The sequence below is a fragment of the Tachypleus tridentatus genome, chromosome 2 (assembly GCF_004210375.1).
Source record: "Tachypleus tridentatus isolate NWPU-2018 chromosome 2, ASM421037v1, whole genome shotgun sequence".
Taxonomy (NCBI): domain Eukaryota; kingdom Metazoa; phylum Arthropoda; class Merostomata; order Xiphosura; family Limulidae; genus Tachypleus; species Tachypleus tridentatus.
Window position 1 is genome coordinate 17,067,791 of NC_134826.1, and position 13,264 is coordinate 17,081,054.

Here is a 13,264-nt window from a genome sequence, read left to right on the forward strand (position 1 = left end):
AGATACTGAAATATTCGTGAGATCTTCTAATTAGGTATATTCAACGTTGTTTCCAGGCCTCTAATATCACTTTGAAGCCTCTATCTCTCTTCCTGTTTGCTACCCTACCATTTACAGAGTATTTGTCGAGCCTTCACGTCATATACTTGCTTTTTGAAACCCACACATCCACTGTGATTAGGCTTCTTGTCGTGTGACTTCCAACGCTGCCCCACCAGTCTCTTGGTTGGAATGAAACCATATATTATAAAATGCGAAATGAGCGTTGGTTTCCCGTCGTTCAGATCCCCAAGTTGGGAAAGCGGTAAGTGTAAGGACTTACTACGCTTGAATCTGTTGTTCGAGTCCAGCAACAAACAAAACAGACAGCCAAATGCGACTTTGCTATAAAATAAACAAATAAGTTTATCTTTCAGCCCAAGTAATAAGATGTGATATCAAACCAATCACCCTTTGAGCAGTACCTCATGAGAGGCGAAAGATAAATCTTAAATACTATTTTTACACATTTCTGATTTGGAATCCGAAAGGGAGAAATTAGGAGAAAAATATGCGTTCGCTTGATACAAATGTTAGGCCTATAAGTTTCCTGTGTTTACCTAATTTTTGGTCTTTAAACATCATTATAGAAACTCCTCGGAGTTGTTTTTGTAATAGATTATTCTGCTAAATTTGGGAAGATTTATATTTCACAAGGCTTTCCATTTTCTATTATAGGAGTTCTTCTAAAATTATTCTAAAAAGCAGCTTTGCTTGTATTTCTTAATCTGATTTTAACCTAAAGTTTACGTCAAAACCACATGGAAAATATTACGTTTCAAGATTTTACTGCAAGACACGATTCTCCAACACTCTCTTAAGTGTGTTATCTACAAAATTGTTTCTCTACCTAAAAAGAAATTTTGAATCTCTAACTGCTCTTATAGTTGTCCTTATGAATTGGTTTGAGAACTTTAAAACACCTTTAACTTATGGTCTTACCCAATAACGTCAGCTTACTTAAGTAAGAATAAAAAGATACTCGGGTAATTTAGAATATTTTACTTTTTAAAGAGATTGGTTTTGAGAACTCCCCTTGCTATCGAATTTCTCTATTGGAAGTCTCAGCTTATACGATGATTTAGATCGTTTTATGAAACTGAGTTTCGATCTTATATCTAATTATGATAATTTGTCACTTTATATGTAAGCAGATTGGATCTAAAGGAGAGCTTTGGGATTTCGATGCTAGCGATCCGTGTTTGAAACGGCGCGTTACTACCAAATATTACTGGCATTACAAGTTGTGGATGCTTTACAAGAGTATAACTCAATTCAGTATCGTAGGTTGGGTGCTGTTCGCTGATTGACATCTCCCTGGTCGATACTTCAATACTAAGGACTGCAGTGAATAGCTTTGCTATAAATTCAAAATGCATAAAAAAAATAACGGCTGATGAAATGTCTCGTTTTAAGGACTGAAATAGTTAAGAAACAGACTGTCTGATACTTAGTTGATTAGGACTTATTTCAGAATTTGTGTTCTGTATGAACGAATAAAAGCGAACTTTAAGCTCTATCACAGGCGTAAGCAAATTATTTTTCATAGTGGCCACAACTGTGGCTAATGAAAATAACGTTGACCACACTATTTAAAAAAATAATAATAATAATAAAATGTTAGTTTAATCAAAATAATTGCATTTCAACTTTAATGTGAAAATTGATAGGGTTTTTCAACAACAAGGTTCGTACAATTGAGCATTTTAGCTCTGCCCCTAAAATTATAAGTCGAGATCTGTATCTAGATTTCAGAAGATATAGCGTAAAAAATGTTTACTCACACACCCATGTGGTTCCAAACATGGAAAACAATTTTCAAATTGCTATCTTTAAATTTGGAAGATTCTCATTTATCAGAATAGTGAGCCACATCTCTCTGATAGAACACTTTTGTTTACATTTAATGTGTTCTACACTTTGCAGGGTAAGCATCTCGCCTTCAAATCCACACTTATCCAAAGACTAAAAGATGTAATTTCCTTACTGAAATTTCTTAAGTCAACTTGAAATGGAACATGCAAAAAATTCAAATTTCAAATTTTTAAATTTTTAAATTCGGAGAAACGCGATTCAAATTTTTGAGATAGATTTTTGATCTAGTTTATATAGAGATCATCTTAAGCATCAGAGAAATCATAGCCCTTACTATCTTTTAGAAAACTATTCAACTTTTCAAAACGTGCCAAATCATTCTTTTGTAATTGTTCCGCAAGGAGGTTTAGCTTTACTTGATATTCATGAATAGACTGTGATTGATCTCTTATTATTTAACCTCTTCTCTGAAGCTTCGTATTGAAGTTATTCAAGTGAACCATCATGTCGCACAGAAAGTACAAATCACACTGTCATGACAAAGTTTCAATTTCAGGGAAATTTTCAGTCTTACCTTTTTCAACAAGATGCTCTTTTATTTGAGAAAATAAGGAAGTAAATCATTCCAAGACTTTTCCTCTATTAACCATCTCATATTTGTAAAATCACGAAGATCATCAAAAGTACACTCACTGCTTTTTTTCATAGACTTAGCAAACTGTCGATGGATGAGAGAGCTTCCACTTCTAATATAATTCACAATTTTTTCCAAAATGTCCATCAAATTTTCCAATTAATCACTTTTAGACATCTGAGCACATAAATTTTTCTGATGCAAAATACAATGGAAAGATGACAGCGTGGACTTCACATTATTTTCAATTAAATACTGCTTCGAAAGAGAAACAAATCATAAATTTGCTCCAGTCATGGTGCGAGCACCGTCTCTTATGATGGCCCGGCATGGTCACGCGTGTTAAGGCGTGCAACTCGTAATCTGAGGATCGCGGGTTCGCATCCCGGTCGCATAAACATGTTCGCCCTTTCAGCCGTGGGGGGCGTTATAATGTGACGGTCAATCCCACTATTCGTTGGTAAAAGAGTAGCCCAAGAGTTGGCGGTGGGTGGTGATGACTAGCTGCTTTTCCTCTAGTCTTACACTGCTAAATTAGGGACGGCTAGCACAGATAGTCCTCGAGTAGCTTTGTGCGAAATTCCAAAACAAACAAACAAAAAAAGTCTCTTATGACAGAAACCAGGTTTTTAAAATACAGATTGAATTTTTTTGACATTTCAAGAATTTTTTAAAGATGTTTTTTCCACGTAATCTACAAAGGTCAAGCATTTCTTCCCTCACCTGAAGATCTGTAGCTACATATCGAACTCAAACTGTGCAGTGTCCCTAATATCTGTTGACTCATCTAATGCTAAAGAAAAATACAAATATTTTTTTTGTTTTTTAAACAACTGATTTTCCATGTCTTTCACTAACTCTAGAATTCTGCAGACAATTGTTCTTCGACTTAATTGCAAATTATTTACCTTTTAAAGAATATCATCTTTTATTTTTGAATCATAATTCTCCAACAGAGTTTCAATGACCACAATCGATATTTTTTTACCAGTTCAGTATCAGAAAATGATTTCTTTTTTCATCTAGAATCTAAGCTACTTTATTGCTAGCTAACGTAACTAGTTCTATCTATGATAAAAATATTTTAAGCCTCCATTTTGTTCATTAAGTTGTCCTTTCAGACGGCTAATTCTATTCATACGATTTTTGCTATCAACTGGAAATTTTACATCAAATTCTTTATGAAAATTGTTGAAGTGTTGCTTAATGTTGTATACTTTATTATTCATAAAACCTTTGTTACACAAAATACACACTGACTTAATATTTACTTCAATCAATACAAATTTCAACTTCCAACTTTCATTAAATTCTCGTTTCACATTTTCCCAGTCACGTGTCATTCTCTTTACGTCAGTAATGACAGAACCAATTAAATTGTCTTTATTTTCTAAGTCTTCAGCATCATATGGATTCTTTCGTTTTTGAATTATCCAATTATCCGTATTATTGGATGAGCAACAAAATATATTTAAACACTTGAAAGTTGCACAATAAAAATATGTTTGCAAGAGCATGCAAAACAACGCACACTCACTCGATAGCAAACATCTAAACCAGACTGACGTTACAAAATTGGTGGAGTCTGTGGCAATGATGAAGCACGCGACATTATCGATGACATGAAGCAGTGCAGTTGCTGATTACCAAATTTGTGATAAAATATAAATGATGGAAAAGGTTTATTCCTAAACTCGAGTTGACCACAATTGTGTTGTCCATCCCTGCTCTGACAGATCATACTTTCTTTTTCTCTCCAAATCGCGTTGTGGAAGAAGATAAACAGTCTGAGAAGAATCGTAAAACTACCGAACCAGAAAATATTATTAAATTCGAAGTTTTGCACACGTAAAAGTTAAAATGCGCCAATAGGAAAACCTTGGAAATAATTTTTTTTCTGCTATCAAACTGCAAAGTGTATACAGAATGTTTACTTTACTGTTTACTTTGGAAATTATCTGACCTCGTTTCGTTGTTCAGATTAAAACCCGTACAAGTTTCATTTTATTTCTGATTTGTTATAAGACCTGAATCAATAGAAATTGAATGATGTCCAGAAGGTGAGCAAATGTAAAAGATTACATCAGGTTCCTAGTCCAGATCGAAAACGTCATACCCAGCGGAATGACCTCTGACCCCAGTTATTGAAAACGCTGAATGTGAAGTTATAGTGCATAAATACACGGCTGTCCAAAACTTAGCTGTCTCTGTACTTTAATGTAATAACATACGATTGCTGCTCTGAATCTCCTGTCAGTTTGTATACTATGCTCATGTCCTTTCACATTTAACCTGAAAGGCTTAGCATGTAATCTCTTCACAACGGCCCGGCATGGACTGATCGTTACGGCGGTCGACTAGCAATCTGAGAGTTTCCTTTCAGCCATGGGGCTAAAATAGTAGCCCAAAAGTTGGCAGTGGGTGGTGATACTAGCTGCTTACCCTCTTGTTAATAATTTCAAAGTACTGATTAGTGTACCGTTGCATTCGTGTTTAAAATCACTTCTAATGTTTTAGCTACCAGCTGTAAAGTTCAGATCTTCCCATATATATTACTATCTGGGTCAGTAGTCCATATGATCACCTAAGTATTAATTAATAATATAAGTCGAAGATTGTAAACACTAACGAGCTATAGCCTTGTTTTTTTGTCAGCTAATTTAGCAGTGTAAGACTAAACGGAAGGCAGGTAGCCATCACCATCCACCGCCAACTCTTGGGTACTCTTTATCAACGAATGGGGTATTGACCGTCATTACAACACACACACGGCTGAAAGGACGAGCGTGTTTGGTATGATGGGGATTAGAATCCGCGAACCTCAAATTACGAGTCGAGCGCCTTAATCACCTGGCCATCACAGGCCCTTTCTGAAATGTTGTCTTGATCAATTTATAAGTCCGTCTGACAGCACAGATTACGTATTTATCTAAGAATGCCGTGTTTGTAGTTCTTGTATGCTTTAGTGGTTATTATGTTTTAAATTGTCTGTCAATTTGTTATGTATGACTTTTGTACATTTAACCGTCATGGGTAGGCATATTATGGCGCTGGATAATTTTATAGATTTGAAATACTTTTCTCCGCTGTTGTGGCCCTGGTGTTTCCAATAAAACGTTGGACACACTTGGCTGTTTGCCATATGTTACCTATAAAGTTATGTATACGTTTAATCCACTTAAATTTTGCGTCATATGTCAGATCCAGGAATTTAGCTGATGTAACTACAGAGAGAAGTTTCCATTTAGAAAAAGGCTAAGGGAGTTTACTTGTTTTAAAATATTATGCGAATAGTATTCCTTTTGTACTATTAGGTTTTATTCATCATGTACTGTAGTAATTTACTATTTTGACATCTTCATACACTAGCTCCTGTTTTAATTTGACCTTTCCCATCATCATCTGTAAACTGGGAGACGAAACAGGAATTTTTTATCTATTACTGATATTTCATTTTTATTTGCTGCGAGTGATGAGATCGGTAACAAAATGTATGAAACAGACATCAAAAGAAATTGACGCTATATCCACGTTCACCAGACATACAGTTAATTTCCTGTGGTTCAAAGCACTGGAAATAATTTTAATCGTATTATTGTTTATTTGGAATTAAAATTAATTAAGCTTCGTTTTTTCCGACTCATTTTTTGGCGGGCCCCAGAAGGGCTAAGGCTCCCACTTTGAAAAACACTGAGACGATATAAGTTACAAACAATGTGAAAGTTCTGGCCAATAGAATACTGAGATAATGTCTGTTTCATAACAATAATGAACATATCATATTTTCAGACGAAAGTACAAAACTCATCTTAGCCCTAAATAATCGTTTAGGATATGTACATTTAAAATATCAAATTATCATTTTTCATTCGCTACAAAACTTCTCAAATCACAAGTTTTTGTTTTATATAAATATATATATACCTTGTTGCAAGTGCACCTGTAAGTCATCTTCAATATCGAGAACAAGGTAAACAGAAGTCACACGGGAACAAAGTAGAATATTTCAATGACTTTACAATCATGAGTTTTAGATAAAACTTATCTGAATTTTAATATCGTGAACTCATTCCAGCAGATCCATTTTCAATTTGACCCCAATACGTAAAATAACAAAGAAGAGAGGACTGTAAGAAAATATTTAATGTTTATAAAGATTTTCAAAATGCTTCTGGTTCGTTTTATTTTGAACAAAAATATGCTTAATGTCGTAACTTTATTTCTTGTGTTTCATTCTGTGAAGTTCACAAAAACCCTTTGTCTCAATAAAGGTTTCTTTGTTTTATTTTAATTTCGCTCCAAAGTTACACGAGGGCTATCTGCGTTAGCCGTCTCTAATTTTTAGTGTAACACTAGAGGAAGGCAGCTAGTCATGACCACCCACCACCAACTCTTGGGCTACTTTTTTTACCAACGAATAGTGGAATTTACCGTAACATTATAACGCCCTCACGGCTGAAAAGGCGAGCATGTTTGGTGTGACGAGGTTAGAACCTGCAACCCTCGGATTACGAGTCAAGTTTCTTAACTACCTGAACGTGCCGGCACTAGTTTGTTTCTAATTAAGTATAAAGCAACAGCGTGGGCTATCTGTGCTCTGCCCACCACGGATATCGAAGCCTGGTTTCTAGCGTTATAAGTCCACAAACACACCGCTCTGCTACTGGGGGGACACGAAACATTTAATTGGTTTCCGTATTCTGTATTTGAATATCCCAAATTTATAAAATTTTGAGGTAGTTCTGTACGTTTAGATAATTAAAATAGTCAAGTAATCTGCCTAGATCACCCCACTTAAGACACTATTTGCGCAGAATTTTCAAAAAATCTGATGGCCGTGCAGTGCATTTCAAAGACTGCGAGGTCATTGTTAAGTGGGTTTAAAATATATTCCACAATACGTGATACCCACCAACCACCTTCAATACAGAAGACACTAAGTTGAATGTTGTGATAAAAAATGACAAATCGATCGACTTATCTAATAAATGACACCAGATCTAGTGACGCTTTCGAACCCTGAAGGTAGGGGACAAATATTAAAATTCAACAAGATAGCGGTGCTGGTAATCGTAATCCCAACAAACAAGAGAAAAAAAAAAACAGAAACCTAAATTTAAAGTCGACGTTGAATTTTCGCGCGAAGCTACACGAGGGTCATCTGCGCTAACTGTCCCTAATTTAGTTACGTAAGCCTAGAGGGAAGATCATCAAAATATTGGCTTACCCTTATCCACTAGGTGGCAGGATTTTGAATCGAAAGAGAGCGTTGATTTCGATGTAAATATATCTATGTTCACTGCATCCATGCCATGTCAGAAGTATCGCTGTTCGTCCAAACGGAAATTTCGTATCGTAATTATGTATTGTTTGTTTTGAATTTTCGCGCAAAGCTACCCGAGGGCTATCTTCGCGAGCCGTCCCTAATGAACAGGTTCATTCTTCCACTGCCTTTACCACTGCAGTTTAATATACACTCTACAACTACCCTTCTTCTTGGTGCAACAGTGGGAAAGGATAAATACAACAACCACATCTCGTGTATATTCAAAATGTCTCTGTTCACGTACAAAGAAGCGGGAGAACTGCCAATAATATTCATGGTAAAACTCGCGATTTGTATCGCTAATATTAAGCCTATCGCTTTTCAATATTAACTCATTTTTTTAGTGTTTATCGTCATGAATTTAAATTTATAGTTTCTTTCCTTTAGAATTGTGCTGATTATAAAAAAAGATGTTTACGTTACGTACTAATGGTTGCCGTAACAGAGTTTTCACAATACGTGAGTAGATTTGATGACACATTTAATTAATTTCATATTTAAGTATGTTTTACAGTTGTCTCTCTTGTTATATAGCCATACTGCGCCATGACAAAGCATGCATATTGGTATTATAGTGATCCACTCGATTGAATTTTTTTAATGACCAAGTGTGTTAAGGCGTTCGACTCGTAATCGTTGGATACTGGGTTCGAACCACGGTTACACCAAAACATACCCCCGCCCTTTCAGCCGTGCGGCCGTTATAAAGTGACAGTCAATCACACTATTCGTTGGTAAAGAATAGCCCAAGAGTTGGCGGTAGGTGGTGATGACTAGCTGCCTTCCCTCTAGTCTTACACTGTTAAATTAGGAACGGATAACGCAGATAGCCCTCGAGTAGCTTTGCGCGAAATTAGAAAACACAAAACACATTTTTTTAGTAATTCACGTTTTAGTATCACTAACACTGTCACGTTCTTCTCTCTTATTTCAGCCACACACAAAAAAATTATTCTCAAAGTTAGCTGAATTAATAATGTGTATACGTAATTTACATTGTTGTTTTTATCGAAAACGAACACGAGTCTGAAGCAAAAGCCCTTTTGAATTTGTAGTTCTTCTGACCCGGTGACTTAAATTTATTCCCTTGTATCTTGAGTCAACAAAACCTACATTAGTATACGGTATTATAAATTGAAAGCTGAATTCTAAACAAATTCTACTATACAACAAAACGCAAATAACATCATGCACAAACAATATGTTTTTCTTATAAGCATGCTTTTTTTTACCTATTTCCACTTATTATATATGGATTTAATATTGACTTAAGCTAACATCCATCGTACGGTTCTGAAGCATCAGTGGTCGTCCAAAGGAAAATTTCATATTGTAACTATGAATTGTTTGTTTTGAATTTTTGCGCAAAGCTACACGAGGGCTATCTTCGCTAGCCGTCCCTAATTTAGCACTCTAAGCCTAGAGAGAAGACTAGTCATCACCACCCACCGCCAACTCCTGGACTACTCTTTTACCAACGAATAGTGGGATTGACCGTTACATTATAATTCCCCACGGCTGAAAGAGCGAGCATGTTTAGGTTGACGGGGATTCAGAAACATCCTCAAGTTTTCAGCGCTAGTATGCACATGATATCCAATCTACTGACGCTTCTCAAAGGAAACCAAACACACACGTGCCATGTGCATCCACCAGATATATTACTGGGGGAGAACAAGGTGACAAAACGTAAAATTCATCCTGGGATGAGACTTGTGTCCTCTTTTGAAGACACCTGTGCACATGTGCTTGAACAGGAGTTGTCTGTAATATTACTGTTTATGTACGAACAAAATCTAATATTGCCTAAGGTACAATTAAAAACTTTAAAGACAAAGCAACATCATTTCAAACAGATATACAATACCAGAGCAACATTCAGTGAAAATCCATAATTATTAACTACTGTAAACTACAAGTGACTTAAGTGACTATCTCGAAATATAAGTAATTATTTGTAACGTATGTCTTTTCAAACAGCTCCGACACAAAACATCCAATACGAGACCCATACTGGTGATCACTTAATATCGGTGTTTATATCACTGATGCGCAGTATTTTTGTTTGCTCGTTGTTAAACTCCACCCATTGGTGGTGTCAAATCCTGATTTCTAGCGTTACAAGCCATCATATCCCTCACTGCCTTCCACAACGGTGAGGGGTGATATGAAAAGATACACGGGATTCCGATTTTTGTTTGTTTGTTTAGTGCTGTATTGCACAAGTACTATCTATGCTGTACTCTCCATGAGTATCGAAACCTGTTTTATTTCTACCCTCCCGTCCCTCTGGCACAGCGGTATGTCTGTAGATTCACATCGCTAGAAATTGGATTTCGATACCCGCAGTGGGCGGAGCACAAATAGTTCATTGTGTAGTTTTGTGCGTAGCTCCAGAAACATACAAAGAATTTTGTGTGTGTGTGTTATACCTTCAAATTCATCCTGAGCCATTAGGTGGCAGGATTTTAAATCAGAACAGAACACCAATTTAGGTGTATAGATATTTATATTCACCTAACACTTTTTCAGAGGTTCAGAGAGACCCGATCCATTTTTATCTTTCGGAGCCCTGACTATAATAAAACATTAAATTGGTGACACAGGAAAAGAAAATGAGAGAATCATTAGCCCAAAGAGAAAAGATTAGCGCATTATTTGAATATTTAATTTGTAAATACTATTTCATCACTAAGCTGGGGTGTGTGTCCCATTTTGATATGATTGGGAGATAGATAAAAAACAAATAGCGAAACTTAACAAATGCAAAAAAACACACAAAACAACACAACACAACACAAAACACAAAACAACGTATATCTAAATTTGAGGACTTGGCCAAATAGCATTCCTACCCACCAACTTCCCGACTGGGTCCACGCACACGATGGTGTGTTAAATAGTTACCACCACTTACTTCCCGACTGGGTCACTACTTACTGGACAGATAGTGTTAAATAGTTACCACCACCCACTTCCCGACTGGGTCTACTTACATTAAGCCAGTGTTAACTAGTTACCACCACTCCACTTCCCCTGACTGGGTCTACTTAATACTGGTACACAATAGTGTTAAATAGGTTACCACCACCCACTTCCCGACTGGGTCTACTTACACAATAGTGTTAAATAGTTACCACCACCCACTTCCCGACTGGGTCTACTTACACAATAGTGTTAAATAGTTACCACCACCCACTTCCCGACTGGGTCTACACTTACAATAGTGTTAAATGTCCCTTACACAATGGTGTTAAATAGTTACCACACCCACTTCCCGACTGGGTCTACTTACAATAGTGTTAAATGGTTACCACCACCCACTTCCCGACTGGGTCTACTTACACAATAGTGTTAAATAGTTACCACCACCCACTTCCCGACTCGGTCTACTTACAATAGTGTTAAATAGTTACCACCACCCACTTCCCGACTCGGTCTACTTACAATAGTGTTAAATAGTTACCACCACCCACTTCCCGACTGGGTCTACACACAATGGTGTTAAATGGTTACCACCACCCACTTCCCGACTGGGTCTACTTACACACATAGTGTTAAATAGTTACCACCACCCACTTCCCGACTGGGTCTACTTACACAATAGTGTTAAATAGTTACCACCACCCACTCCCGACTGGGTCCACTTACACAATGGTGTTAAATAGTTACCACCACCCACTTCCCGACTGGGTCTACTTACACAATAGTGTTAAATGGTTACCACCACCCACTTCCCGACTGGGTCTACTTACACAATGGTGTTAAATAGTTACCACCACCCACCCCGACTGGGTCTACTTACACAATAGTGTTAAATAGTTACCACCACCCACTTCCCGACTGGGTCTACTTACACAATAGTGTTAAATGGCCACCACCACTTCCCGACTGGGTCTGCACACAATAGTGTTAAATAGTTACCCCCACCCACTTCCCGACTGGGTCTACTTACACAATGGTGTTAAATAGTTACCACCACCCACTTCCCGACTGGGTCTACACACAATGGTGTTAAATAGTTACCCACCACCCACTTCCCGACTGGGTTCCTTATACAATAGTGTTAAATAGTTACCACCCACTACCCGACTGGGTCCAACACTTTAATAATATGTTAAATGTACTCCCTTACACAATAGTGTTAAATAGTTACCACCACTTCCCGACTGGGTCTACTTACATAAAATGTTAAATAGTTGCCCCACCCACTTCCTGACTGGGTCTACTTGACAGTAGTTAAATGTTGCCCCACCCACTTCATGACTGGGTCCACTTGCACAATAAATGTTAAATGTGTTCACTTACACAATAGTGTTAAATAGTTGCCCCCACCCACTTCCTGACTGGGTCTACTTACACAATAGTGTTAAATAGTTTGTTTGTTTTATGGCTTTTTTTAACTGAGCATCAAACACAGTAAAACATAGAGTAAGTGAACACTAGTAATGGTTAGTTTCAGCTTTATAGAACAAGCTTTCTAAAGATTTCAGAACGGTCTCATTTAACAGTTTGATAAACTTAACTGTCAATCAATATTCTTAGTAACCTACCATATTTCCTGGAACATATAATGAAATGGAGAGAAATTTGACCACTTATATGTTGCAGTGGCAGGCAAAAAATAAATATAAGGAAAATATTTCATGTATAAGGAAGTGGGAAAATTTAGTTAACTAATAATCGTGATTTTTAACGCGAATATTAAGCCTATCGTTTTCAATGCTACCTCATTCTTTGGTGTTTAACGTTATGACTTTAAAGTATAGATAGAGTGTAAGATATGCCATAGGTATCATAACCCAGTATATCTGACAAACTCTGGTACCAAACTAATTGTTTTGTAAGCACTAATTTATCACAGGTGAAAAGGCCTTAACTTTTATATCACACACACATCTGATCCAAAATAAAGCAGGCAATTTAAGAATGGCGTATAAAAATGATATTTGCGATAAAGCGTAATTTTGATGGATAATTATCAAGTTTATTGCCTTTCTAAAAACTTCGCCAGTTTTAGGCGTATTTTATAATGACAAGAAATTTGCTATCATAATTTGCTGTCGTGCAATAATGTTTGGATTCATTTTAGTTTAGTAATATTGTTTCCCAACAGGTAGCGCTGCAATTTTAGAAAACGAAAATATGAGGAGTTTTTTGCACAATGTCTATCTGATAGTGAATATTAATCCGCTAATACACAAGAAATATGACACGTTTGAACATGTACTGTAACAGGTTTAGGTACAAAGAACAGGTAGCGAAATGTTCTCTTTTTTTTTGTTCTGTTTGATTTCAATATGTCACGTTTTAGCTGTTTAGCGCCCTGCAAGGCTAAGTGGGTTAAGGCGTTTGACTCTCGTAATCCGAGGGTCGCGGGTCGATCCCCGTCACCGCAAACATGTTCGCCCTTTTCAGCCGTGGGGGGTTTATAATGTTACAGTCAATCC